The sequence below is a fragment of the Lonchura striata genome, chromosome 3 (genome assembly GCF_046129695.1).
Source record: "Lonchura striata isolate bLonStr1 chromosome 3, bLonStr1.mat, whole genome shotgun sequence".
Taxonomy (NCBI): Eukaryota; Metazoa; Chordata; class Aves; order Passeriformes; family Estrildidae; genus Lonchura; species Lonchura striata.
The window spans coordinates 14978114-15004245 of NC_134605.1; the positions used below are offsets into that span (position 1 = coordinate 14978114).

Below are 26132 nucleotides of genomic sequence, written 5' to 3' on the forward strand. Positions count from 1 at the left end.
CTCCCATATCTTTGCCTGAGAGCCTTTTAATTTAAAGATCCTCGTAATTCAGAGGGAGGGGGGGTTTGCCGTTCTCCATTGCACAGGAGGCTTTGCCCTCTTTCACAGACTCCTGTCTTGTCGAACCAAGACAGTTTAAATTATGGAAGATTCAGACAAGATTTATAACATGATATGACCAATACCAGCACTTTACTTTTTCTACTTTCTCCAAACCTGTCACAGACATCTTTGCATGAACCAATGAGGCAGGCAAATTTTATCACTCCTCTTTATTCAGAGAGGAGGAAAGAACATCTCAGAATTAAGCCTAAAAAAACCCATATCACTCAGATCTCATGCAGACAGTTCCTGGGGAAACTTGCATACTTGACCTCCATCCACTGAGGATTTTAAAATATCCTCATTGCCAAGGGGATTGTGAACAGTGACTAAGAGTCTGTAACCTTTAATACTGACTGAAACATGAAAAGCAATTCATTATCCAGTTAAAAATGTGTCAAATCTAAATCTACAAGCTTCCACAAGTTTCTTTATTTTAAGAGCTGGCAGAATTCACTATATTGTGATGACTGCAAATAGTTGGCTCTCCATTACTCCAAGAGTTAATCATTAGGCCATTATCAGTAAGGCTCAAAATGTTGAAAGCAGAGAGAGAGTCAATTTTTTGTCAAAGGTCTGAGAAAAAGACACAACACAAAGTCCAAGCCCATCAGTACAGGAAGGTGAAAAAAGCTAGCTCATTCCCATTGAGATGGCTTCCAAATATACAAAATCATTTCTAATCTGCTTGAGAATGTATTTTAAATTCCATTTTAATAAGTGCTAAGTGCATGCAAACAGAAATAATTAAGATGATCAATCTGCAAGGAGGAAAGCACATAAAAAGAACATGAGTACTTCAAAGGGTTAAGTAATCATAGTAGTAGCTATTAATTGCATCATAATTATTAATTATAATGTAAGAGACCTCTGGGTGCTCTTTTGCAAGGAGCTTAAAATAACTTCCAGGCACTACATTAGGTTAAGCAAGAGGAAGGCATTCCTGAAAGAGCTTTTGAGTAGCAAATCCCACTTTATCAAAAATACTTCTTTCAGCAGAATATCATAATTCCAACAGCATATTTAACTGTCTCAATAAAATGTATTATGACTAAACCTTAACAAATCTGAAGAGGAAATATTCTGTAATGAAGATTTTAATTATTTGGGTTTCATTCTTCATCTGGATACTTGTTAAACTGGAGATGAAGTGTGTATATTTATAGATGCATAAACTGGTGTTCTATGTTAAATAATTATATACAGAAAGGTGCAAATATATATAACACTTTAATCTCTAGAGTTTTTTCCCACCAGTCCTATTCTCAAATATTCTCAGAGGCAAACACTGTAATTGCTAGTTGTAGACAGGTAATTAAGAATCAGATTTAAGAACTGTCCAAAAGTCATTCAGAGCCAGTGGCAGCATGGAGAGCAAAGTCTGGCTCTCCCGGCTGCTTTGCTTTCAAGGTGCAGGAGCTGAGGCTGAAATGTGCAGCCCGGTGCCATGGGCGAGGTGCTGGTGCCACGCTGCGCTGGCGCTGCGCCGTCACCGGCGCACCCGGGGCAGCCGGGCGAGCATCGAGGCTGCTTCTCACAGACACCACACTGAAACAGATTTTACATGGACAATGCAAGGAGGAGGCTGCTTCTCACAGACACCACACTGAAACAGATTTTACACGGACAATGCAAGGAGGAGGCTGCTTCTCACAGACACCACACTAAAACAGATTTTACACGGAGAATGCAAGATTAAGGCACGCTGCCTGCCGCTTACACAGCTTTTAAATCTCTTTTGAACTCTTTCGCTTGGTGAATGTCCTTACAAATGTGGCCTAGCTGTGTCACTTTTGTGTAGTCCTCTGTGTGCCACAGCCTTTCAGCTCCTGGTAATACTGTTTTTTGGAGGCCCAATTCTATAACTGATGGGATGTAAGCAAAGTTATGCTTCCTAAAATCTTTTTTCTACCCTATGCTGCTTCTTTGTCTGCATTAGAAAGTATCTCACCAGTAAGTTATGTATTTATTCTTTTTTAATTACCAAAAAAACCCAAATAATTCTGAAAAAATAACTCCACTAATAGCATGGGGCTTATATTCCACATTTAAACACTGCCAAGCAGTGAAGAAATTCTGTACATTTTATTTAATTGAATTTTAGCATGTTTGAGTCCACTGGGAAGCTTGCCTCAGTAGCTTAAAGACATGAGCAGCTTATCTGCTTGGACCCAAAACTGATCCTCAAAATATACAAGCTCTACACAGGTGGAGTTGCATCACAAGTATTTTCTCCACTTCATGTAATAAAGAAAAAAGAATAGGAAATTAACACTTTTACATATTGATCTTCAACTCCAGATTTTTGTCTCATGAAGTCACAAAACCACACAACATGCTTACATCACTGCCAAAATCCAAAAACTATAAATAGGTCTATAACCTTTTGCTTCAAATTGGAATATGGGATTCTTTTGAAGACAGAAAAGAAAATGGAAAATTTATTACTCAAAAATAAACAATGTCCCTTCTATACAAGCATGGTAGCACATATGTTCAACAGTAACACAAATGTGATGTCAGAAAAGAAAATAACCCAGAGAATTATGATTTTTGGGTGAGGATATAAATAGCAGGAACAGATGAGCATTTAAAAATAAAGAGCCTATTATATTCAAATGAAACCAAGAATGAGGAGAAAAAAATAATAAGCTACAAAAATATATCTGTCAGCAAAGCTGTTTTGAGACTGAATGTTTCCCCCATGAGATTCTCAGGAAAGACCAGGCACCCTCCAGGTTTAAAGCTTTCATCCCTGGGCTCTGAGCTATATTGGTTTCCTGTATAAAAGGAATCGAGACGAGAAGAAAACATTTGACCGACTGCCCCAGCAATCATACAATGTTTTCTACTTCGTGGAGCACTGCCTAACACAACAAACCCAGTATTGTTACAGAGGACTCAAAGAGTCCAACCAATTATGTCCCTTCATGGCTACAGCAACACTCGCCTTTGATCACCAGTTCTAACTACCAGCACTAAAGCAAACACAAATCTGCAGACAGCATCAATAGACTTTGCAGTGGGAGTGAACACAGATTCTCTGTGCCCAGTTGGATATTCCCCCCCTTTCCCTAAATCACCATCATCTACTGGTTGTCTACTTGTCTGACCTGCAGACTCAAAGCAAGTGAAGAGTAGCTTTACTTACTTTTTTTAAGCCAGGTGCATGACATCAAGCAGATATTTTTTTTTTTTTTTTAAGAAGTACACTTCAGCAGAATTCTCTAACCACGGTAAAATTCAGTGTCCTAATTACCTTGAATTCACCCGTGCTTTTATTAAACTCTGTTTTTATGCACACAAAGATGTAATACATGTATTCATGATCAAAGAGTTTATACAAACACTATTCTTTCCACTTCACTCTGTTTACAGTATAGACTCTTTCCTCAAGATTTTCCTGCTAAACACAAGTTAAGCACTCCTGATTTTCTGGTGATTCGTGCTATTACTTTGCTATGATCTCACAGCACAGGATTTAATCTGTGTAAAGGTCTGGGCTGAGTGGGTGCCAGGTATTGCTCACTCAACACTGTAACTTGGGCTTTTTATTTCCACAGTGCACAAGTTCAACACAACAGACCTCCCATACCAAGAAGCACATAGTCTTTTCAGCTCAAAGGCACAGCTTCAGCATAAAAACACACTGTTTTTTTTACAGAACAGACACAGTAAAGGCACAGATCTGAATAAAAAATCAGGAAAGGCAGTCTGGTCCAGCAGTTAAGCCAATAGCCTGGAACAAGCCTGTGTCACAGTCTGGGCTGCTGGTGGCACCACACAAAATCATGCTGGCCTCAAGCTCTGGAAATATGCTGGGCCTGAATGCCCTTGAAATCACTTAGAGTCAGGCAAAGAACTTTTGAGGGTTTGGGCCTAATTTCCTTTATGCTGCAATAACTGCCTGTATACTGAAAGATAATAACATTTCTGTCTCTCACCAAGTCCACTGGGCACCCCCTGCAAGAGGGACACCCAGCACACCTGCCCAGGCCATGTGCTGTACTGCTTCAAAGAGACATGAAAGCAAATATTAGGTTTCACATCAGCCTCATGCTGCACTTCTAGCAGTAAAAGCATGGGATTGCAATCCCACAGACCCCTGAATAATTAAATAAAATCCAATTCTGTCATCCTTATGTCTGTCATCAGATATTTCTTAGTGACTGGTAGATGCTAACTGCAGGCTCGATGCCTACTGCCTGCTTTGTCTGGCACATGATTCAGCTCCTGCCACTGCATAAAGTGTTCAATTTATTTAGCTCCATCTCCCTAACTGGCAGGGCCAGTCCTTCTCTTCCCTTCCAGCTCTGCTGGTTTAAACACCTTGCAGTGCCTTGCACTTGGGAGAAGCCCTGTATCCATGGTTGGCTGGCAAGAACTTTCTCATGTGTAAATAAAAGACAATGATTTTTGAACCACATTTCCCAGAAATTAGGGATCTAATAAAAAATTTCCACATTCTCTTCAGGTAAAACTTTACATATTATTATTATCTAAAGCTGTAATAATAATGCCAATCCAAAATGTAGGGTGGGAGAATCTGGAGGAAAAGGAGGTAGTTCTTACTTGCAGTTCAATAAAACATGACTTGGTTTCAGTTTCCAGCTTACTATAAACTTCACATGGGTTCTCACCACATCTTCCCAGTACCCTTGTTCATTTTGCACATGATCCAGACAATATGGCATCTTTTCTCTCATCATTTGTCTGCCTTATCTATTCAAAATATAATCTGGAGAATAACAGATTTCTTTTGCTTTGATGATCTACAGCCCTTAACACAAGAACTTTGTGAAAAACATTACTGTAGTACAGCTACAGCTTTTTTTGCTTTAGTAGTACTACTTACATCTGGATGAAGAGGTAATGTATGCCAAATAAGTAGTAAAAGCCAAAACAACGCATGTTAGCCAAAAACTCTACTCAAGACTTATAATTTACAATCTGTTAAACTCGTGCCTTTATGATTTTGAAAAATAGACTGCATAACTTCTAAGCAAAACCCCACAAGAAAATAAGAAAATAAGCATCAAGGAGAGAAAAGTCAAAGAAACATCAGGCAGAGAATGAAGACTACATAGAAATTATAAACAAGCACTTATGTAGAAATAGAGTAGGTAAAATACAGTATTTACAGCAAGTAATGGTGAATTTAAATAATTACTGCCCTATAATAAATTGGGAACACAGTAGATGTTTGAGGGAGACAGAAGGTGAAGTTGCATCTAATATGGTGATTCATCCTTACTCAGAAAATCTGGTTGCTACTATACTAGTTGATGTCAGGCTGCATTTTATTCAAACCAATAAAATCTTTTGTGTGGTCTCTTGACCCCCACTAATTGTCTAATTTACATTTAAGACAATAATGTTGCTCAGTAATTTTAAAAGGAAGTGTTCCCACCCTGGAGTGTTATCCCTGCATCTCTTGTGAAGAAACTTTAAACTGGTGAATGCTGCAAGTGAATGGGAGTTCCCTGCATCCCAGTTTGTAATTATCTCTCTTAATTGGTAAGGCTTTACATACTAATTCTATCTGGCATGCTCAGAGAAGGCAAAATCTGGAGTTATTCTGATTTACCCCATCCTGTGGAGGTTAGAGGAAAAGTAAAATTCTCTCCTAAGCAGGCTGAAAGGATGCAGGATGCAGTCCAAGGAGATGTTCAGACTTAATACCTTTTAAAGACCTTGCATTTAAAAGAGTAAACCCATCTTGACAATCTGGCTGTCAAATGTCAGTACAGAACTCAAAGAGGCTCAGAGAGCTGTGCAGCCTCTTAGCCCCAAACCTTACTGTCCTAGAGGCAGGAGCTGCATGGGTTGAGAGAAAAGCCATTACACCTTAAGAATTATTCTGTCTTTTCTACGCTAATAAGCAAAAGTGGTGGAGAATGCTAAGTGATCTACAAAAGAAGCAATCATCTTCTGCTGTGGCATGAGTGGAGAATTTAGGCAGCTAAACACAGACACAGAACGGGAGTCAGTAGGTTAGTTTCTCAACACTGCATTTTCACTCCTGTCACTAAAGACATTTTGTGTTGAGTTTAAGTTTTGTATGTAATACAGTTGCTATTATTCAAACAGGCTGTGAGAGAACACCGGTGCTTTCTTGCTAAATATAAAGCAGGTATAAAAACAACTGAGAATGAGGTAGACCCCACTAGATATCATGTTTGGTGAGTATTACTCCACTGATAGGCAGTCCACCAGCTGAGGCCACTTCCATCTGCAGTCCCTGTGTGTGCATACAAGCTGAAAGTCAACGCTGTTTCAGACCAGAGGGTGCATCAGGAATTACCAGTATCACTGGCTTACATAATTCTGTTAAAAGACTCCTGTTTTGCTACCCATTTTTCCTGTGTTCAAAGCCACAGCACAGTCCAGTACCACATTCCTTACACAAGTGTGATTTTGTGGAGGGATGTGTATAAATAAAATTGGATTGGATCTGCAGATCTGAGCTGATAAGGTAAAAAAAAACATTTTGCTGCTAGATATTTTTGTGTGTGGAGATGTGAAACCTGGATCATTTCAGCATAGACCCACAAACAGTTGCATCAGCACAACAGAGCAGCAAAAAACTGGCAGCAGAAACAGGCGTGAGTAGCAGGGGTAGGAAACAGGAATTCCTTAGTTTGTCTTGTGTCAAATTCAATTTATGTAACATCTAATTGCATCTTTATATTTTCCAAATGGGGGAAGGAAACAATCCCTAGTTCTTACGACAAGATCTGATGTAAATTATTTTATACTGCTTGTATTTACACAAGAAACAAGACATAATGCATTCACTTTTGAGTTCTGTTCTGAATTGAACTAAAGGAATTGTTCCCTAAATGATTGCTGGGATCCAACTGATCACAATTGATTAAATCATCTCAAAATTGCCAATTCCTCAAATGTTTTCAGTTTTTCCCCTCAAATGACACTGTTCATCCAGCAGTAAACAGCACTAACACACCTGCAGCTGATGCAGTGTGACCCTCAACAGATGACACACTGAGATGTGTGACCATGATCCTCACAAAGAAGGCAGCTGTAAACCCCTTTAAAGCTTGTAGTTCACTCATTTTGTTTTTATATGGTACAGCAATAAAGGATCAACAGTAATGGTTAAAAAGAATACCAGCCCCTGCTGCTCTCCCCTTCTCCACCCAATGTTGCTGCCCAGTTGCAGGGTCTACATATCTGTGTCTTCAACTGCAGTTCACAGCCCAGGGTAATACCAAACTAAGCTGTGGCAAGGTTGAAGTGCCAGGCACTAGGCAGTGGTGGCAGAAAACCTGACAGATACTCACATTCATTCATTCATTCACACTTCTACCACAGAACAATGTTTCAGCAAGTGGGAAATGCCCAATGACAGATAAATCCAACCAAAACTGAAGCTACGTGTAGAGGAATACTGCCTTCCATTTGTAGAAAATAACTAAGAACACACCTCAACTCCCAGAAGTACTAGGAGCTGATCATAGCATGGAAGTGCCTTTTATAAGGCACCATACAGTTCCCATCTCTATAGGTGCAGCTTTTCAGCAACTAACAGCCCAGATCATAAAAGACAGGGTCACATCTCACTTAAAATAATTGCAATAAATCTCAGCTTACCCTGGCTGACATTGTTATGAACACCACAGGGAAGATAAGACAAAACTATTCTCTTTATCTCAGATAAAAGAAATAAAGAACATTTGGTGAATTTTTAGGAGAATGCAATTGAAACAACATTTGGTAAGACAACACCTCACTTCAATGGCTTGTCACAGAAGCATTCAAGACAAGACTGGCAGATCAGATGAACTTCTGTAGGATAAATCCCTTGCTAACTAGATCTGGAGAAGACTACAATGCAGCAGAATAGTTTCCATTAACTGTGCAGGTGTATCTCACAGAGCAGCACTATGCATGCAATATTTCCTTCATCCTTTTAAAAACTACTACCCTTTTGCACAGAACACAGGGCAAGAGAGGTGAGAGGGAATTCTCATCAGGAACAGCGTGGATCTTTTGAGTGAAGCACATTTATATTGCCATTGGTGGTGCTCGTCACATCTACAGAGACTGCAAACACCATGTGATTTTCCTCCAGTGTGCACACAGAGCTAAGCACAGCATGGCTGCAATCACAACTGAAAGTTCCTGATATTGCTACAGGAAAAACATGGTAATATTAATAATTAGTGACTTAGATAAAGATCACATTTATAAATTACCTATCAAAATCACTGAGGTCACATGCAGTATAATTGCTTTAAACACATAGCTAGAGCTCACCTCTTTCTCTAGGATAGATGTTTCCATTCTCTCCCATGGGCCAGCACTAACACTAGTTATGTGACCTCCTGGGGAGCAGGCTCACACAGCTTACTCCTCCATTTTCAAGTTAATTTTAGGCCAGATCAGCTCCCTGACACTATGCAGTAGAGTCACTTCAGGATTGCAGCAAAAGAAGTGGCAATCATGTATGAGAGCAGATGGGAGGGAGGGCAAGGATGAGACTGACACATAACCTGACCTGGAGCACATCTCAAATCTTGGCTAAAAGAGAAGGCTGTGGGCAGCACAAACCTGAGGGGTTTTCTAAGTCACAGAACTGCACAATCCCAGCCACAGTGACTGCCATCCTGAACTCCTCTGCAAAGATTCAGGGAAGTCTCCATAAGGCTGTGAGAAGATGAGCACATCAGTGTCCTAGCTGGACACACCCTTGGCAGACTGAGGCATTTATAAAGACAACAGCAACTGCCAGAAATTAACTGCTCTGCATAGGATTCCTCCTTCCAAACATCAAACTGGGACACTAAGTTTGGCCCCTAAAACTTAGATGTAGTTGAGTGTTCTCTGACAACCCCATCATTTCAAATGCTGCTTCTTCACATGAGTGATGTGCCTGTGAGGTCTGGGGGCAGCAGCCAGCTCTAAGTACTTGCTGTGTGCTGTTCAGGGGTTCATGTTGTGTACCCAGCTGATCAGCAAGACACTGAGGGAAAATTATTTCTCCCAGACATCTTCAGCAATTCATATTACTGCCAAGTGTACTCCAGGCTCAAAATACAACTGTCTAGTCTGCAAAGCCTTCCCATGGCCTTAGGACACCAGTCACCAAAAAGAAAATTGGATATGATTTTACCAATAGGCTTCTCTGCTGAAAGAAACTTCATTTTCTACATATACATAAATAATTTGGTTCTCAAAATACACCTTCTAGCAAAAATAGCTGTCAAGTAGACAGCAATGAAAAGCTGTAAGTAACACAAAGCTATGATTTACATTCACCAAAACAGTTGGAGCTACTTAAGGATAGGCTCCAGCACAAGGAATTCTTCCTTCAAACAGAATTGAACCCAAGTAACACCTCAAGCGGTGAGAAAAATTTGCCCAAAACGTTGCCAGAACAGCCCCATGATCAAAACAAGAGGGAATGATTAAGTGTCTCGGGACAAAAGGCTCATCTCTTTGCTCCAGGTAGCCTGCCCGAGCAGTCCCCCCACAACGTGCAGCATAAAGCACAAGGTTCAGCAGGCACCCTCTGCAGATGGGGAGCTGCCCAGGTGAGGTGACAGCAAAGGCTGGCAATGGCTTTCTCCAAGGCACCTCTTGAACTATCCACCACATAACTTTAACCTAGCTTTCTATTTAAACTGATTTACATTTGTTTTACTTGCTAATGAACCTACTAAAAGACCCTAGGAGGATTCCCCAAGTGTCTTGGTCTCAGGCCTTTTTCTGACTGCAGGGGGAGAAAGCACAGGGTTTGGTCATCACTTGCATTTCAACAGCTATGGATCACACAGTTTCATATCACAGAAACTGTTCCAAATACTTAAAATATTCACCCTCAAACCACTCAAGTTAAATTTTTCTCATGAAAAAAAAAAAATTAAAATAAAAGGCATGTTTCTTCAAACCAAAACACTGTCAGATCAGACACTGGCACAAGTTCAGACCTAACGTTTGTGAGGCTAGATCAAAGCAGAACCCCAGAACTAAAAGGCAAGGAATGAACAGGTCTGAATCTCTACACTGTGGGTTTTTTTATTTTTTTAATTTTTATTTTTTGGAAAACCAATGTTGTTTCTACTGTGTACATTATTTAAAAGTAATGGGTAAGGCATTTCCCAATGTAACAGGAGGGTGCAGGAGTGCAGCACGCCCAGGAATCACATTCAAGCAGAACAGACCACCGAGATGGGAGGCAACAAGAAAGGTACAGATGGAAGTAGTGTAAAGTGAATGCTGAGAGCTGGAAGGAAAATTTTCTTCAAGGATTACAATGCCTCAGGACGATTGCTGGGAGCCTCGGCCGGTGGCTGCTTTGTTGGCCTGTAAGCAAACCCCTGTTTTATTACTTGAAGGATTTGAAGCAAGCTCCCTATTTCTATGTCCCTGCAGACTGTCTGCCCACCACTCCCTCTCCCCTTCTTCCCTCTGCCTATGCCTGTGTGTAACACCAGCACAATGCTGTGAAATGCAGCACAGGGACAGAGCTTGCAGAGACCTGCTTAGGTATTTTAAATCACAGTTCTGTCTGAAGCTGCTCAGAGCAGATTAAAAATGCAGTTGTAAAAACACCTGGGGTAAAATCCCAGCCCTGTCACATTAACAGCTCCCATGTTCAAAAGCTCACTGGAGCTTTACACAAAGAGAGGATCATGCACACAATTTTTTATACAGAAAAATTGGGAAATTTATTTCAGCCTATGGCCCCCACATCACTGGTCTCTGTGCTAAACCATGGACAAATAACACCCAGAAAAACATCAGGGGATTGAGACACTCTGGTCAACAAGCTGGCCTCCACCAGAACAGGGCAACTAGAGGAAAGATTGACAACTGGGACCCTGTTGACACTCAGTTGTCAGCTTCACATTATCTCTTTTAATATCATTTGAACACTGTTCTGCTGCCAAAAATGTGTGGAAATTTCAGAGACTGAGGGCCTTGCAGCAAGGTCAAACTCATGTACAAAGTCAAACGTGATGCTGAGCACTCAGAATTACAGCCCACTGGCATGGGGCAGCCTGCCAGCCACTCACAGGGTCAGGGACTCTCACCCCAATGGGACCTGAGGGAGTTCTCAGGATCAACTTCTCTGAAGACAGCACAATCTAACAACATACAGAACTATCACTCCACCATGGTCCTACTCATTCCAGGAATTTATTTATTGGATCAGGAAAAGTGAAGAAAGTTCTCTTAATCTGTGAGGAATGTGAGGAGGGAAAAAAATCTGGTTTTGTCCTTTTTCTTGTCCACGTTTGCAATTTGCTTGCCTCCTGTAGAAATCCAAAGGTGACAGCCTAGACAGCACATAGACCCAGGGAAAGGTGATTCCAAAATGCTCTTTATTTAGTTTGCCTGAGCTCAGACAAAAGAGCAGCAAAGGAGAGCAGATCATTTTGCCATCTGGGAAGAGGTGCAAAGAAACCCTGAAGAGTCCCCAGTGAGGCTGTCATTATAAAGACCTATCAAACAATGCTGAAGAAATACTTCATGGCACTTGGAAAAGAATATCAGCATACATCATGCATTTTATTGCAAACCTTGGTTAAGTAAATATGCCAGATTCAACAGTCCCGTTGGGGTCTATGTTCAGATTTTGTGGATATACTTCCAATTCAATACAGATTTAACCAATTCCCAGCTTCAAGATATGCCAATCTTTTAGGAGATCTTAAATGTGGAGGTTGGGTGGCCTATGCCTGTGTAACTCAGCTAGACCTGTCATCACCTCCTTTGCAAAAATACAAACAAACCACATGTTTGCAGCACACTTGCCTTAACCTACAATGTCACCAATCGAGGATGAAAGCATGCCAGATATTTCCATCCAGCTGCCAAATCAGAACCATTTTGCTTAGAGAAAATCTGCCAACTAAAAAAATAACTTAATTCCAGGTGGTTAGTGGTGGGCTGGGTGGACCAACCGGGTATCAGTACTCCTGTCCACACAAAAGCATCATGTTTTAGCCAAGAACATTTCAAAAAGGAAACCCTGGATGACATACAAGGAACACCTACTTTCTGTGCATGATCCACTAAATGTATTGCTCCAGCTGATCTGAATTATATCTTACATTTGCAGATTTATTTCAAAGGGCATTTATGAGTAAAAGAAGAAAAAAATAAACATTTATGAGTAAAAGAAGAATAAGAGTCTTCAGTAGTTCTCCTGTGAATAAGGGCTGTTGTTTTTATCAACATAAGGAGAAATCACTGTGCTAACACCAATAATGTGTGAAAGCTAAAAGCCAGCTCTGGCAAGAGCAGAACTCTTGCTAAAATAGTGACAAATTTTGTAAATGTGACTAAACTGGGGCAAGGCCCAAGGTTTCCTAAAGCCACAGGAGTATCTGAGGAAATACTTAAATCCTGAATGTATCAAGGACAACACTACAGTGTCTGGCTTTTTCTGATGTCTCTACCCTACACACTTCAGCTATACCAATAAAAGGTACAACTCAGTTGAAAGAGTATTAAAGATGGGCTGGGTTTATCAAAATGAACAAAAATGCATGTTTATTTTCTGAAGTTTAAGGGCTATCCCTTGAAGTGTAACCAGTGCAAAAATGCACAGCTCATTCCTTCTCTGATACAGTCTCGGCAGAGAGAGCTTTGTGTGATGTTCTGTTTTAGCAGGAAAGCTGCTAGTTGGTTAGCAGGTGACCCCACAATGTGTGATATCCTCAAGTGCCATTTCACAGCCTTCAGTGGCAAGTTACTACCAGTAAGCCTGGTTCAGCCAGCTAGGTCTAACTCCAGCCCACAGACTGCCCCATCAGTCCTGCAGCACCGTACTAGAGCTTGAGGAAAGGCTGAGTGCTGCACCAGTCTCTGCAGCCAACCCAGGGCTGAAGCACTTTCACCTCTTCTGCCAAAGACCACACCATTGCAAATGAAGCACAGAGGTGATGGGAAGCCTGTCAATAACACCAAGTGCAAGGTGAGAAGGGGTGAAAGTGGTTTCCCACTCACATTGGAATTTGCACAGTTTGCTCCCTCCAGAATTTTACTATTTAAAAAATGGGTTGACCTTACATTATGAGCAACAAATACCTTACATGTACAGAGCAATATGTTAATTCTCTGTTAGCTTTAGCTACACATACCAAACAAAAGAGGACAACAAAAAAAAACCTTGCAAGTTAAGGATGAAATGGCAACTGGAAAACACATTAGAGTAAAAATCTTGTTTCTAACCTTCCTCTTTTAGTAAAGAACAATCTTAACTCATACTACTTATTACTCCTGATTGTTAAGACTCACTGAGCCTGTGAACACACTATGAAATTAAAACTTTCTTCTTCCTACTTTCAATGAATTAGAACACAATACTCTGCCCAAATTCTTGGATCACCTTCTGACATAAAGGTCTCAGCCCTGACCTCTAGAACAACACAACTAAAAAGAATTTGGCTAGCTGATATGAAAGAGAGCTTGAAAATGTTTATGACATGAACCTTAATAAAGCTGTGATAAAAATGGTTTTCAGAACCAAAATAAATGCTAGGCCTGTGTTGGAATTCAAAATGTCTCTCAGACATTTTTAGAGGTTCCAGGCCTTGGTCAGAAGCATTTTAGACCCTGGCAGGCAGCTGGAAACAGCTGTGATTTTGAGTTTGAGCCATGGAATGAGTTACCAACTTTGGAGGTGAACAAGCAGTCACAAAGGGTTAGATAGTATAGTAAAAGTAGTTACAAAACAGAGGGGAATTTTTTTTAGTATTGTACAGGGGGGTTTTAACACTTGTACAGGGGGGTTTTTACTTTGTACATGGGGGTCAGAAGTTCTAAGATGGAGGAAAGTGGGCTGATCCTGTCCTTCCTCCTTTTTCCTTACCTCCATGTTCTTGGTGATGTTGGCACTCACAGATTGGTTTAGAGTAGAAAAGCACTTTGTAATATAGGTAGTGGGTATTGGGGGAAAACTATAAACATGTAATACATAATATATCATATAAAAGATAGCAGCAGCCCTGGGTGGGGGGAGAAGAAGAAAGCAGCAGACAGGGAGGGTGTCAGGGTGTGTGTGTGCCTCTGCCTGGGCTGCTGACCAAGCAGCCGCAGCCCGAGAAGACAATCTTTTAGATAACCAACAATAAACTGCCTTGAGACCGAACAGCAAGAGCCTGCGCAGTTTTTCTTTGGAAGCACAGGTTGGAGGAGGAATTTCACCACCAAATGGGACCCCAGAATAAGGCCGGGGTTCTCACAGGCCTGGAATACTCTGAAAACTCATGAAATTTCTAAGGAAATTAGTCTGTGATTAACACCCTTTCATCATATTCTACAGAAACAGCATTTCTTCTTTGGGAAGACGGTGCCTTTATAATGATTATTGGGAGACTGAATATGATATACATCTCCCTTCATCTTGAGTACTTATGTCACACACACACACACTCCTCCCACCAGTAAGTTCTGAAACAACCTTTACTTTTACATTTTGGGAATGACTTGCAGTAGCATTTTCACCCATGTGGCCAACATCTATCCATGTGTGCTTTGCTATGTCTCTGAATTAATTTGGGAGTCCTGTGTGTGCACTGGGATCTCTTGCTTCAGCACACATGCTGCTGGCTGTTTATGATAATGACAGGCAATGGTGCAGCTTCTGCTGGAAGGAGTTCCTGTTTCATGGTCACATACTGAGCCCCCCGGGGAAGTTACATGTCAGAGTTGAGTCACTCTCACAGTTCATCACTGCCAAAAGTAGCACTGTCCCATGCTCCAGCCCTGCCCTTTCTTCTCTCTATCTCAGCCATGCTAACACACCCTTTCTCTTGCACCAAACTAATGTTCATTAGAGCCTTCACTGAGCTGATTCAGTTCATTAACCCAGGAGCAAACAATTTAACATTTTTGTCACTTTAGTTTTCTTCCAGGCCAGCGGGTTGAATCTGTTTCACGCAGGGCCTGACTAGTGCTAGACATGCTGCTGGCCAGGTGCAGGGGAGAGGAGTCATGGGAGCAGAATAGGGCCCTGGATAGCCCAGCACAAGAGATGATCAGCTGTAACATGTTGTTGTTTTACCTTCAGCAGTCTGACCCTGATGGAAGGAAGTTTCTTTGCAGACAAAGAGTGAAACAGATGCAACCCTTCTCCTTGAGCTTTCAGCAATATGCCATGAACCCTCAGCCCAGTAAGGAAAAGCCCTGACAACCAACAGGGACACTCTGAATCTTATCTAATACCCTATGGACAGCCAAGGCAAAAAGTGAGTTTGATGCATGTATTTCAGTTGCTGGTGGTGGAGAAATACATGCTACAGCTTTCTGTGCTTGCCCATGGCTAACAGTTTTAAGTTGTGTGTACTGAGTGGGCATTACGTGTACTGAGTCACCACCTGCAACCAGGTGGGGGTTTTTGGAAAAAAAAACAAACCCAAAAGAGATCTGCACAGAGTCAGTGATAAAGGAGATACTGGAAAGGCACAAAATTTGTCATATGCTTAATCCTAAAGGCCTTCCTTTTTCTGTCCTCCTTGCAGATCACCTGTCCATCCCTGACTACTCCTGCTCCTTGGCAGCATTTCAGACAACTTCTTCCTATTTGCATGCATCCTCATGCACAGAGATCCTATCTAATTGCCTTTATATAGCTCCTGCAGCCTGTTCCTTTTATAAGGCCTCTAAGACCATTGCTCTACCATGCACAAGAAAACAACTTCTAATTAGTAGCCAGAAAGCAAAAATCTTACATGTTTGTATTTGCATATGAATATGTATCAAATACATATATACTTAAGTATCTGTAGTATATTTAATACTACTCTTTCCCCTATCCCTCTATTCTTTGAATGCCAGGGCAGCAAAATTCCATTGGAGCTTAATTTCTGTGACGTGGAAAATGTAATTTTAAGGTGCAATGCTCACTGGAGGTTTGCTTAGCTCTGTTCGGTTTCTTCACACAAAAAATAACACACATGACTGAACCTGACTGTGTGAGCTGACACCCCCTTCCAACCATGAAAACCTTTTTTTTAGTTTTCCTTAACAATACCTAGGAGGGAAAGGTTCCTTCTCCACAGCTGTTTCTTGTTTCAGTACGCTACAATGACTGACAGACCTTTCAGTAGAGGAGGTTGGACATTTATTAATCATGAATTGATCCAAGCCTTTGATAACCTGATAAAAGGATGCAGTTGACTGCTTCGGTAAAGAGTCAGGATTTCAAAGACTGTAAAACAGTGGATATCTTAAGTACTTAACCCATTTTATCAAAAGCAGAGTTAGTCTGCATAACTCATTTGCTCAATGATACTCATCTACATATTAGCCTTACACACACAGTCTGACCTCTGATACATGTCAGCTTTCAGTTTGATTTTTGGCTTTACTTCATACTGTGTTTTGCATCCCAAATGCATTGCTTGTAACTTCCCAGCCAAAGTGAGCAAGTTCAATTCATAAAGCTTGTGCAAGCAGCTCACTCATAACCTTCTGCCACCACCACAACATCCACGATACCATCATACTGGGTAGAGTTAACATCTACAGCAAAAACTTCTTCAAATGCCACTCTTGCCACCTTTCAGCTCTTCAATGAATTGAAGCACTGCTGCTGTGCAGTGAAAACCCTTGCAGCTCTGAAAATTATACAGGAGGAAAGCAGACAGGTCCCTTTAGGTTGTAAAAGAGGTTATGGTTTCCTTCCAATAACAGTTCCTATACCCTTTGATATTCTATCCACTTTATCATTTCCCCCAGTTTTGTGGAACAGCAGCTGTCATAACAGAGCTCATCTTCTGCCCTGCCTGTCACTGCATGGAAGGACATCGGTGAGGACAGAGAAAACACTTGCAGGGAATCTTCATCTTGCCTTGGCTACGAGGCAAAGATGAGTCACTGCCTGACCCAGGAGTCAGGGGTCACCCCCTCTGGGGAGTCACCACCTTGTTCAGTCCACTCTCAGCTAATCCCCCGTGAGTGGCTCTCGCCAAAAGATTTCTTTATCCTCTTGACTGAAAAAAAAATAACAACAGAGTTAACAAGACCAGTAAAAATCTATGACTCAGGCAAATCCTCAAGGATCAAGTGGGGAGTAGGAGGGAACATAAACTAATCCAAAAGTCCAAAATGTCTTTTGCCAAAGCCTTTTAAAAAACAAAAACTTCACTAGGGTCTCCTCGTTAGTGGCGATTACAGGGGAGGCATTTCTTTCTTTCTTTCTTAACTAAAAATCTCTTCTCAACAACACAAACAAGGGTGCCCATTGACATGGTGCAGTGCTTTCTAATCCATCTGAGCAGCTGGCTTTGTATGTCTTTTATACACACTGATGGAGGAAAAAGAAAGGCTTCTTGGGGAGAAGAGCCTCTGTCTCTTCAGTGAAAATACTTGCTTTACTTCTGGATGGCCAGCACTGTTCCTGGGGAATAGATACAATTCTTTTTCTTTTATAGAAACATTTTACTATGTATTTTACAGTATATAGTTTTGAATATCAGCAGTGACTCACAAAAGGGATAGTTTTCTTCTTTGTTCCCCAAGAGAAAATTACAAACATCTCAGACACTGCCACTAGTTTTCAAATCTGCAAACAGCCCAGGGTTCCTGGGGTTAAAATAAAAGCACAAGTGATGTCACTAAATTTCAGCAGATGCCTCGCAAATGAACAGGAGAACAACCCATGGCAGCACATACACAAGAGCGAGCAAAAGCTTCCTATGTACAGAAGGGCCTGGATATACCTGTGAATTGCCTGCAATACCAACTCACAGTGCTCATTTCCTTGGTCTATTTAAGAGGTCCAGTATGGGAGAGTTAAATCCTCAGCTGCTGTCAGAGCTTTCAGTCGTTCCTCACTTGCACCAGCACCATTGCAACAGCTCAAAGTTGCAGGAAGAAAGCATTTTCCTTCATTCCATATCCCTGTCATGTGGCCCCTTGTGCTCCCAAGGGCACCATGTCCAGCACTCACTTTTCCTTTCACAGAGCAAATAACAGCCAAAAAACCAAGCAATCAGTCCAAAAAAACCCACTAAAACAAAACAAAACAAAAAAATAAAAAAACCACCCAAAAAGAAGAGCTCTCATTATTACAACAGGTGAGAATGAACACTGACAAGGCACAATCCTCATCACAGTCTAGAGCTTCCTCATGAGGGCAACAGGAGGGACAGGCACTGATCTCCTCTCTGTGGTGACCAGTGACAGGAACCAAGGGGATGGCCTGAAGCTGTGCAAGAGGAGGTTTAGGTTGGACATTAGAGAAAGGTTCTTCACCCAGATGGTGGCTATGCACTAGAACAGGCTCCCCAAGGAAGTGCTCACAACACCAAGCCTGACAGAGTTAAAGAAGTGTTTGGAAAGTGCTCTCAGGCACATGGTGTGATTTTTGGGGTGACTTGTGCAGTGCCAGGAGTTTGACTCAATGATCCTTGTGGACCCCTTCCAACTCAGCATGTTGTGTGATTCCCTTTTTGTAGCATTATTAATTTCTTTTGGCTCAAGCTACCTTTCAACACAAAGTTGCAGAATTTGTCTTTACCTTCCTACTCCAAGCCTTAGTCCACAATCACTCTCCTCTCTCAAAGTGGTGTCTCCAGAAAGCACTTTTCTGTTGGCTTTCCTGACCTACTCTCCACACAAGTTCTACCATTTTTATTTTTGCCAATATACAAACTATACCAACAGTGTTGGACTCAGTATAGCTCTTTTTGCTGAATATTAATCCTTGTGAAAAGCAAAATTACACTTCACTTTCAAAACTTTTATAGGGATTCATATGCTATGTGTTTCCTTAAAACTAGGGAATATTCACTGAGAGCTGGTACAGAGTTCCAACAAATTAATATTTTGTATTTCCCGAAGTAAATAAATTTGAAATTTTATACTGGGTAATGTAGCTTTTCCTCACATATCATTTACTTCATCTACTCAATTTGCTTCAGTGAGATGAATATTTGGTGGACTTCAATTTTCTCTTTCTTTGTATGGATCATATCAAATAACATGGATGTTGTCTCCCTTGGTGTCTTGTTTATACTTCATTTTATTTCCCATACCATGTCTTTTTAATCAAAGAAGTTGTCTCTGTTTTGCTTCCCAGATGAGAGCAGAAAATTTTCCAAACCATCATTTCCTTAGCAAAACCGTGGGCCCTAGCTCTAACCTGAGGGGCGCAGGTGTAGGTGCTGTTAGGGGCAGCACCAGGAGGTGCTGTGGCAGTGCAGAGCTCTTAGAGCAGGTGCAAACTGAGGCTTGGAGTCAACAGTTCACTCTTGTGTCAAATGCTGTCAGGATTCACAGCTGTGTTTTGACCAGCTTCCATAACCTCATGCCTACATGAGAGCCCTCCTCAGGCACAGCTTCCACTGAGCCCCCAAGGCAGTGCAAAGCCTTCAGTAGTGCACACTTGGCAAAGCTAATGCAAACACAGCCTTTATGAGCTCCAAAAATGGGAGTCAGAGCTCACCTCTTTCTGCAGACTCCCTCCCTTCACATCAGAAACATTTCCATCAGCCTATTGGTGAGAGACATCTCCTAAAGCGAACTACAGTTCAGATTTTGTGTTACATCTGTAAGGACTGTTCTGCCCAAACATTAGAAACAACACAGAAAAACTGCTTTGAAAGTTGTTAGCAAAGGAAACTTTAACTTTACGAGCAATTAAAAATGCATGTGATTACTGGTCTGTGTTTTCAAAGAATGTATGTGCGTATCTACAGTGAAATGATAGGGAGGCATGACTGAGAACTAGCATTTAATCCTAGAAACTTTGAAAAATAGTTCAGTCATTGTTTTGATGGTCCAAATCCTTCCCAGAGTTGACAGCTCCAAGGGTAAAGCCACTTAGTCTTGTTTAATGCAGGAATGAAACAACATGGGGAAGCACTGCACAGGACAGCCTGGGCAAAGATACACATCTTCTGGGAGCAGTCTAGCTATTCTTTTCCTCTTATGCCAGTTTCCCTTCAAAGCCGTGAGTAAAGGAAACAAAAAGTTGGATATACTTAAGGCTTTTTAAACATAACTATGCTCCTTCATTTTTCATGTCTTTCATTTGCTGGGGCTTTGCAATTTGCCTTCAACCTCCCCGCTGTGAAGTCCTCAGTCAAGTCAAACCTGTTTGCCCTTTGTGTGTGTGCAAGTGCCCTTAGACCCAAACTCAGCCAACAGTTTAGAGTAAACAGACCTACCCAGGGAGGAGCTGGAATTTGAACTGCAAATCATGTGTGTCCCAAACAATTACTCCCTCTCCAGGTGAGGGAATGCAGCAACATTTCTGGTGTCTAAGCAAATTTCTCCGCAGCAGTTTGCAAGATGGGAGATCGGTCTTTTTTCATCGCAAGCAGGGCAGTGCCTTAGAGACTCATCAACAAAAAAAACCTGCTTAGCTAATTAGTCTGCTCCTTATGCTTACTTACTGCTGATTTGATGAGCTAATATTTAAAGAACAGTGGGTACATCCCGGAACCACCCTCTTACCTCAGTGATTATGTCTAAATCGTTCTGCTGAGTATCTTGACTTGCATAAGTGATGCATTCTGCTCCTGGTAAATTTGGTTGCTCTAGCTAATCTGTGAACTTCCCAAACTGCAGAGCACCAGATTGACCAAAACTGCCCTGACACAGTGCTCATCCTGTGACTGACCTTTCAAAGAAGATTAAACCTAGGCAAACTATTGAAAAGCCTGAGCAAGCTGAGACCTGGCAACAAAGGCAAACACAAGGACAAAGGAATCACAAAGAGGAAAGAAAAGGGTAGGAATAAATAAGGGAGAGTGATAATCTCTCTCCATCTAAAAGAGCAGAGAACAGACACAGACCTGGGCATGGAGGGGTTTCAGTATGGAGCACCAAGATCTCCTCCCTCTACCTCCTCCTCTCACCACAATTGGTTTAGGGATTCTCAGATCTGGACCTGTGAACTCACCTGCTACATATGCATGTCCTAATTACACTGGATAGTCCACTCATCTCTTGACCACATAATTTAAAATGTAAATGACAGGTCTCAGATAAAGGCTACTTATTTGTGAAAAGAGCATGTCCCATGCAAGACCTGCACATCCTGCTCCCCACAAGAAAACGTCTCTCTTCTGCATTGACTTAGAAGATTTCTCTGAAGACATGTCAGGGTGGATGGAGGCTGAAAAGGATAAGCTACGTAATTGGTGTGGAGGGGTAGCAATTCCAGGCAGTAAACTGGAGGAAAGCTAGCTTCAGAGAGCTCCCTTATAATCTAGGTACTAACCATTATTTCATTTTTTCTGACTCTTTTCCCAAAGCCCAAGGATTCAGGTTTTCTATGCAGAGAAATGCAAGATGATAGTACACACAAAATACATAGCCTACATTTGTCATACACATCTGTTATCCTGAAGTCAGAATGATACTTTGACTATCACACAGAAAACATGCACGACCTTCTTTATGTAAAGAGTATGTACAGTGTTACCTAAAACTTTTACTAACTTTGTAAGAAAGGTGGCCATTGGCACTAAAAGAAAAATGAAAAAACGAAGCAACCCGTGAAACTCACAGTGGTTGAGAAATACACTAATGAAGGTGGATGGTGCAACCACCATTTTCCACCCTTGTCATTATGAGGCAGTTCTTATTACATGATCACATACTGCCTAGACTCCTGCCTCATTCACTGCATAATTATAACCAAAAGGAAGGTCAAGGTTTTAACATGAAATGTTGTAGAAGCTTGATGTAGGAATCACCTAAGCTTTGCTTATAAGACACCTAGCACTGTCTACACAGAAACACAGTCAAAGCTAAAAAGCATGTCTTAAGCACCAAGTACTTTATTTGATGTGACCGGCCTGGTTATATAACAGGGGGCCAACCTGGGAGAGGCACAAACTCAGAATCTCTATTTGCTTGTTGTTGGCAGGTGCTACGTTGTGTTGTGACCTGTTCCAGCCACACCTATAATCACACAAGGAGCAACAGGTAACTCCTGAGATTGCCTTTTATCTTTAATCGCTTCCTTTTCACACTTCATTCTGCCAACACCTCCTGTCAGGATTATTGCTGTTTATTTCCCATGAATATCTAAGAATATCATTCATCCCAGGAATAAAGGTTTCCATGCAGTGAGGCATGCTTCAGAAGTGGCCTACAGTATTTCCTAAAAGGTTACTTGACTGACTTGTTGGTTGGGAAAGTAAACAGGAAGACCTACCTTGTCTGTCATAAAAAGCAACAGTATTAGGCAGGCAGAGATCACTGAAGCAGTTACTCCAGTGTAGTTTTCTAGAAATTAAAGTCTCTTAAGTAGACGAACTCATCTACCAGTGGCACTACTACTATGAGACCAATCTTGAAACTCTTAGTCAGGTTGACTTGTTTCTTCTTACAAATACTTGGATGAGACACGGTTACAGATTTTAGATAAACTGCATCTGTCAGTTACTACTCAGATGCAAGATTTCTAACAGATTATGGTTTTATTTAGTTTATGATCCTAACTGCACAGTACAACATCTGAGTCATACCACAGCCTCTTAGACCATATCTCCATCTCCCACCTACACATAATGATACTTAAATGGTCAGTCTAACTGCTTTCAAGACAGTCCTGAAGGGCCCAGTAATTAACTTCTCTCTCATGAGGCCCTGCAAGTGTCAGCAGCAGTAAGTCACCATCACCCATCCCACCACACAACCAACTCAACAAATGGACATCACTGGCCTTCAGGAAATGTTGTTTGACTAACATTTTAAAATACCAGAATCTCTTTGGGAGGTCACATGCAAAGGGTATTTATAGATCTGAAAACAACACCTTTTTTATTGAAGAGAGAAGTAGTAACAGAGAGAGAGAAATAGGCAAATGAGAGAACCCTAAATAAAACCATGAGAAAGTTACCATGAAACAAAGGGGGAAAAGATTGTTTCTTGGATTAGTTAATATTCAGCTGTGGAGCACATTGCCACCTAGATACTGCAAATGTCAGCACTGAACAGAGTCCAAAAGCAGCTGCACCAAGTCATGTAAGAGATCCATCAAGGGCTATTAAGCTCAAGGATACCAGCTTCAGCTCCAGAATGCAACACACTACTGAAAACTGAGAGAGTTTCACCATAAGGAGCACCGCTAAGTCTGTCCTTCTCTTTTAGCTCATTACTGAGCACTGTCAAAGGCAGGACAGCAGGAGGTAATATTATCATAATGGCCATTAAGCAAAGGTTCCCAAGTAAAGCCTGTCTTTCCACCATTCTTCATACACTTCCTGTCTCCACTAGACCAGACGCAACTATGATAACCTCAGCTCTGGAGAAGAACTGCCAATAAATAGCATCAAAATGACAGACACTGGACAGGCTAGGGCCTGCAAGGGTCAGCATTCAGCCCCTGTTCAACATCTCCATCAGCTCCACAGAGTCTGACCACTGAGAATTATTCTACATCATCCATTTCACACACTCTTGCTCTCAATCTCTTTCTCAAGTCACAATTTTGCCTTTGATCAGACTCATCTGCTCCCTAGGATAACAAACGTAACACCTTATCCTCACAGCACTATGGGAAGTTTCCAGTGTTGCTTTTTCCTTCTTCTGTTAAAAATGTCACACTTTATAATCAACATTAATTCAAGTAGTTTTGACTGCTGTGTGGAGCTTCCCCTACTGCTGTTATGCAGTTTCATAACTAAGACTTCTCTGCCTGAGTCAACTTAAAACTACTGAAAATGTCAACCATATCTCAAAATTAATTGCCAGAAATAGTCACATTGCTTTCAGACAAACTTACTTTTGGCAGACATCCCTTGAACGCAAAAACTGCAGAATTTTTAAGTGTCCACCTATCTTTCATTCTCGTTAGTATTCAATAATACTGGTTATTGCATAACTCAATAATCAGCTGCAATTATGCCTTTAAGAGGCTTTCAAAGAGCCATTTCTCTCCTGGTGTGTAAACTCTTCATTTGTGTATAAATTGGCTACATTCTGCCTTATCTCTTGCAAAAATGTACTTAGCATTTACTCTCAAGGACTCTACCTTCTTCCACTTTCTATGGGATCTGCATTCCATTTAGTCAAGAAATAAGGAGAGCTATATGAAGGATCAAAAGAAAGTCCTGTACTGCTGGACAGACCAATTTGTCACAGGCCCCAGGACCTTTCACACACCTCACTATGCAATATATCTTAGTTTGTGCTTGGTACTATTGATTCTCCTACCTATACATTATAGCACTTCCCCTGTTGCTGAAAAGCCAAGCATGCTCAACTCCTTCTTATAAAAAATCTTAGACAGTAATCAAGAGGCAACTTCATGGTTTTAGGTAAAACAATATTGATTTTTTTGAGTCTAACCACAGAATATAAATAGCGCATTGCCTGTTTACCCTTATTTTATGGGTGGCACATTAGCATTCTTTTTATCAATATGCCAAGAATGGAAGATAGAAAAAGTTTGCCGTATATAAAGCATTCATCTAATTGTGGAGCTGCTGCACACAATTGCTTTGTGCAGAGGAATGAGATGTCAGACTTTGCTAATGCTTGGAGAAGGAGCAGAAAAGTGATAGCCAGCAGCTTTAGAGAAGCATATCTCATTAATGATCAAATGGTGGTTTTTCTGGATTGCTATTGGAGCAAACCACTATCTGCAAACTCAGTAGAGAGAACCAGGATGAATTGGAGTACACCCAATACTTATTCTTTAACAGAATTCAGACATTAACAGACTCTAAACTGGAACATTTTTTCTTAAACTTACCTTTAGGAAGGATCTTATAAAATGGTGAGATCTCAGTCCACAGACAGGATCTCTGTCTAACACATCATCCTGTAAGATATCAATGAAGATTTTTGAAGATTGCAACTAATTTAACCTGTAGGAAAAAACACTGTCAGCAACAATTTTGTAAGCTTTTGCCTGGCTGGTTGGTTCAGTATTTTGGTAGACGTTTGACTTCCCAATGCATTCCCTACCTTGTCTCATGTAATAGGAATTTGAAAACCCAGAATGTTTAATGGTTTGTTTGAACTGATGTCACCAAGATATACAAACACCTCTTTAACACGGTGCCCTGAGAACAGAACAAAAATCAAACCTTTCCATGACAAAACTCACTTCTTTAGATCTTTCTTTCAGGCAGCAGAGTTCTTGTGTCCTCTTCCTGCAATAGGCAGAAGGACACAACCCAACCCAGAGGCAATGTTTCCAAGCATGTTTTCTTTCCTTTTGGATTAATCCTTACAGCAGACTTTTTGTATGCTCTGGAAAATGTATGCTGCTATAACTTTGCAGCCAGCTGCTGCTGGCTGCAGCAGCCCTGTCTGAATTCAGTCCAGTGTAGGTCACCAAGAGTCAATGCTGGAACAAGCACTTCGCTCTTAGAATTGCATCATCACATCAGTTCCCAGCAGAGTATCTTATCACTGATCATCTGGGGACAGAGATTTTTGTTAATTTGCCAGATGGATCTTAGTAAAGCAAGAACTTTCTGGAATACCTGAAGGAGAGAAAAGTTATGTGTGGCCTTCTCTCTCATTTTTTATTTTTTACTGAAAAGTAAAGCAATCACTGTTAGCTTTGCAGAAAGATCCTCAGGGTTAGCCACAAAACCAGAGAACCTCAAGTAAGTAAAGGTCTAAAATAAAACAAAAATTAATAACAAACGCATTGTTTTTTCTTGCTTCTAACACAATACATCCCACTAAGACCCTAAACCCAATACTGCATGTATTTAATTGTGATTATGCTGAACGCAAGATTACCGGAGCCAGAAAATGTCTTGGACTTGGATCAACAATTGTTTTCCATTTTGAAAACTTCACAATGAACATGGCTGGAGACTTGGCTTCCACTCCCTGAATGAAACCCAACATGAGCTCTGGGTCCCAAGAGTCCCAAAACTGAAGTGACTCAGATGCTGCAAAGGTCAGTGCAACCAAGAACCACCACTGAATTTACTATTTTTGCTATCATAATATCTTCATCCCTGAGCCAGGACCCCTACTGCATTAAGGAATGTGCAAGTCATCTCGAAAAAGTAGTCCCTGCACCAAAGACCTTACATTACAAGTTTTAGCAGGCTCTATCAACTACA

The 26132-nt window shown here is 41.1% G+C and overlaps 1 long non-coding RNA gene across 2 annotated transcripts in view; it reads right to left on the minus strand.

Moving 5' to 3' along the window:
* The window catches only part of LOC144245989 (uncharacterized), a 76905-nt gene extending 51498 nt beyond the window's left edge, over positions 1 to 25407 (minus strand). The window contains exons 1-2 of one of the 2 annotated variants that reach the window (XR_013339581.1): positions 25012 to 25407; positions 24797 to 24911 (exon numbers count right to left, since the gene is read on the minus strand). This is a non-coding gene — a long non-coding RNA (uncharacterized LOC144245989). Of the gene's footprint in view, positions 1 to 24796; positions 24960 to 25011 lie in introns of those variants that run through there. The other variant, XR_013339580.1, reaches the window with a different exon arrangement.
* Positions 25408 to 26132: the final 725 nt, after the last annotated feature.